The sequence below is a fragment of the Somniosus microcephalus genome, unplaced genomic scaffold (assembly GCF_052327205.1).
Source record: "Somniosus microcephalus isolate GS21.2 unplaced genomic scaffold, FLI_Smic_1.0 unresolved_chr4, whole genome shotgun sequence".
Taxonomy (NCBI): domain Eukaryota; kingdom Metazoa; phylum Chordata; class Chondrichthyes; order Squaliformes; family Somniosidae; genus Somniosus; species Somniosus microcephalus.
Window position 1 is genome coordinate 16,006,325 of NW_028225182.1, and position 4,131 is coordinate 16,010,455.

General features: G+C 51.9%; 1 non-coding gene across 1 annotated transcript; it reads right to left on the reverse strand.

The window, feature by feature from the left end:
- Positions 1–2,004: 2,004 nt before the first annotated feature.
- On the reverse strand, positions 2,005–2,076 carry trnae-cuc (transfer RNA glutamic acid (anticodon CUC)). Its single transcript has one exon. It is a non-coding gene; the product is annotated as a tRNA-Glu (tRNA).
- Between the last annotated feature and the right edge of the window lie 2,055 nt (positions 2,077–4,131).

Genomic DNA, 4,131 nt, shown 5'->3' on the forward strand with positions numbered 1-4,131 from the left:
TGTTAACTCTGTTTTTCTCTCCACAGATTTAATAATGGTCCCGGATTCAATCCCGGGATTCGGCAGTTTTCAATTCATTCGAGTTACTTTCGGCTGCCATTCTCGAACTGAACGATTTAATCAGGAGTTATTTTCTGGCACTGAAGGATTAGCGATTGAATAGACAGACATCAAGTATGGGAATTATTTATAACGTTTTAGATTGATCGATCTCCTCCTGTGCTTTTCTCTGGATGTTGTCTCTCTCGGTGCTGGGCGAACATTTCATTGATTCATTTGTCCTGAACTGAAGCCTTTTGCCCATCTCGCGGGGTCAGAGCCGCTCTGTCTGTCTCTTACCTGCTTGTGACCATTATCGGGAACAGGCCGCCTGTTCCACTTTCAACAGCAAACCCAGAAAGACAAATAAACAGAAAGATGTGTCTCTCAGCCCCGGTGGCAAAGGTGCAATGGATGTTAATCCAATTAAATCCCCCGGGAGATTCTGTGTGCATTGGCGTCCTTATAACGTTTGTATTTTAAATGTGCGGGAAAAGCGTAAAATTATAAAAATGTTCCGATGGCCCGCACGGGGATCGAACGCGCTAACTTGGCGTTATTAGCACCACGCTCCCACCAACTGAGCTAACCGGCCACAATGTTCTGCTTGGGCAGGCTCGAACCCAGGCTGGGAAATTGTCTTTCAAGCTCACACTGGGTGACCGAGTTACGGCACAAACATTGAACACACCACATCGCTTAAACATTGTTAACTGTTCCTTTATACAACTGGGCAGTGTGTTAATCGAAAGTAACAGAAAGAGAGCTCTATGGTCGAACAAACCTTATCTAAAATTTATTATCGCACCACAGCCCCTCCCTCAAACACTGTCCCAGTATAAAAGGAGACGGCGGCACCCCGACTGGATTCGAACCTGCAGCGGACGGTTGGAGCCGGATCCAGCATGTCCGATGTGGTTTCACTCCCATTCGTTTGGGAAACGCGGCATCAGGAGCGTAAAATTTCTCCTCATTCACTCCTCTTGTAGTGAAGGAGACAGAAAGTAACTAAAATCTACCGAAACCCGGGACCTTTAGATCTTCAGTCTAACGCTCTCCCAACTGAGCTATTTCGGCTTCACATTAAATCCCTATTCTGTCATTTTTTTGGAGGTTTTTCTATCCCCGGGTGGAATTGCCCCTCTCGCTCATTCCTCACTTCGGGCAATGTGACCCGACCAGATCTCGGAGCTCAGGTTGTGTTAATGTAAAGCTGCAGTGTTGATAAAGATACAATGCTGACACAGCACGGGGGACCTCACCGTGTTGGACACAGCGTGAAATGCAATGACATGTTCAAATAAAGTTACAGAGCACAACACATGTGCAAAATTCCCTGTTCTTTTCTCCACACTGATGGGTTGTGAAGGGAGAGACGGGCCGAAGTCTCACTGAGCCGCACTGATCACGAGCCAAATCAAGTTCATTCTTCAGCTGCAGGTATGGTGCTGAGCCCGACACAGAAGTGAAAATGCCCGTGGTTCTTAGTTCCTCACACAGTGGGCTACTGAGCAATACAGGAAGGGCTAATGAACATCTTAATGCTCAAGTTATCACGGACTCTCTGATTCCAGTCTTGCACACGTTGCTAAGTTTCAAATATTGCATTTTTCACACTGGCAATGAATTGATTGATAGCCGTGCCTGTGATAAGGTAAGTTTGCTCGGGAGATGCAGTGGGCAAGAAGGTACACGGAAGACTGATAAAAACCGTGACTGCCCTGACACTGTGAGCTGCAGTTAAATGTTGGCAACATTTAAAGTCAGCCAGTGTAAAAGTTGACAGAAATCAATTCCTGCTGACTTTGAAACAGCACGCATTTTACAGAAATCAAGGATGTGTATTTCGTATCGCTGTATGAAGAGTGATGTTGAGCAGCGGTGTGGAAAGTTGAATCAGGGGCGAGCATTGCCCCATACGGGTGCGTTGTGTGGTGGCAATTCAAACAGCCCCAAAACGCACTGTTCCCTGACCGGGAAGCGAACCCGGGCCGCGGCGGTGAGAGCGCCGAATCCTAACCACTAGACCACCAGGGAAGCTGCATCCAGCCTCCTGCCAGCAACACAGTTTTTCCTGCCTGCTCCTTTGCAATTCAGATCATTTCGCGCCAGGCAAACTGTTCGGACAAAATTATATTTTTAACATGAGAACACAACAGACATGTTCGCGAAAGCACGGCACCAAGTGCGGGAAGGCATCCACCTGAAATCGATTTCCTCCTGTGTTTTTCTCTGGATGTTGTCTCCCTCGGTGCCGGCGAACATTTCATTGATGCATTTGTCCTGAACTGAAGCCTTTTGCCCATCTCGCGGGGTCAGAGCCGCTCTGTCTGTCTCTTACCTGCCTGTGACCCTTATCGGGAACAGGCCGCCTGTTCAACTTTCAACAGCAAACCCAGAAAGACAAATAAACAGAAAGATGTGTCTCTCAGCCCCGGTGGCAAAGGTGCAATGGATGTTAATCCAAATAAATCCCCCGTGAGATTCTGTGTACATTGGCTTCCTTATAAAGTTTGTATTTTATATTTTCGCAAAAACCGTAAAATTAGGCTGATGGCCCGTCCGGTGATCGAACCCGCGCCCTTGGCGTTATTCGCCCCCCCCCCCGTGCTCAGTGTTCAGACGCTCAGCAGAGTCGGCAGCATGAAGTTGGCAAACTGCCTGCAGTCCTCCGAACGGGACTGGGTTGCGAGCCCATCCCGATCCCCGCACCCATTCTCGGGGAAAGGAATCTCTCGGCCTAGCTCCTATTGATAAACTCACGGTCTGCTGGAGCACAGAGCTCTCAGTCTTTACTCACTGATCTTCACACGATGTGATTGTGTTTTGTAAATCTCTCACTCGCTCTCCTCGCGGTCAAACACAAAGTTTACCGGCTGTGTTTTCCAGCAGCCAGTAAGTTGATTTGAAAAGGCCATTGTGACAGGGTTTGGGCTCTGAGTCCAGTCACAGGTCGGGTTGTGATGCCTTGTGGCTCAAGCGGTCACCTGACCTGCCAGCTGATGACCTCACTGCTGATAATGACCTCATAATTAACCCCGTCATACAGCTGTGAGTTGATGTTTAAATTGATGTAAAATTATTTCCCTGAAAGCCAATCAAATCTAATCGACATAAACTAGTAGATGTTATGAATTTGTGCTCCCAGTGGGAATTCCTGCAGAGTCTGCTGGTGTTCATCCCCCCAATTCCCCACAGGAAGCTCTGTGCTCAGAGTCTACTCATTACATCGACATTACACAGTATTAATACACGGCCACATCTAAAACTGGACAAAATAGGGAGACAACAGTGTGAATCGTAGCGTGGGAGAGAGAGGGAGCGAGGGAGAGAGAGAGGGGGGAGGGAGAGAGAGAGAGGGGGGAGGGAGAGAGAGAGAGGGGGGAGGGAGAGAGGGGGGAGGGAGAGAGAGAGCGAGGAGGGAGAGAGAGAGCGGGGAGGGAGAGAGAGGGACGGGAGGGAGAGAGGGGGGAGGGAGAGAGGGGGGAGGGAGAGGGGGGAGGGGGGAGAGGGGGAGGGAGAGGGGGAGTGAGGGGGGGAGTGAGGGGGGGAGGGAGGGAGAGGGGGGGAGAGAGGGGGGGAGAGAGAGGGGGGGAGAGGGGGAGAGGGGGGAGAGAGAGGGGGGAGAGAGAGGGGGGGAGGAGAGGGGGGGAGAGAGAGAGGGGGGAGGGAGAGAGAGAGAGGGGGGGAGGGAGAGAGAGAGAGGGGGGGAGGGAGAGAGAGAGAGGGGGGGGGGGGAGAGAGAGAGAGGGGGGGAGGGAGAGAGAGGGGGGGAGGGAGAGAGAGAGAGGGGGGGAGGGAGAGAGAGAGAGGGGGGGAGGGAGAGAGAGGGGGGGAGGGAGGGAGAGAGAGGGGGGGAGGGAGAGGAGAGAGAGGGGGGGAGGGAGAGAGAGAGAGGGGGGGAGGGAGAGAGAGGGGGGAGAGGGGGGGGAGGGAGAGAGAGGGGGGTGGGGGAGGGAGAGAGGAGTGGGAGAGGGGAGAGAGGAGTGGGAGAGGGGAGAGATGAGATGGGGATAGAGAGAGAGGGGAGGGAGAGAGAGAGGGGAGGGAGAGAGAGTGGAGGGAGAGAGAGTGGAGGGAGAGAGGGGAGAG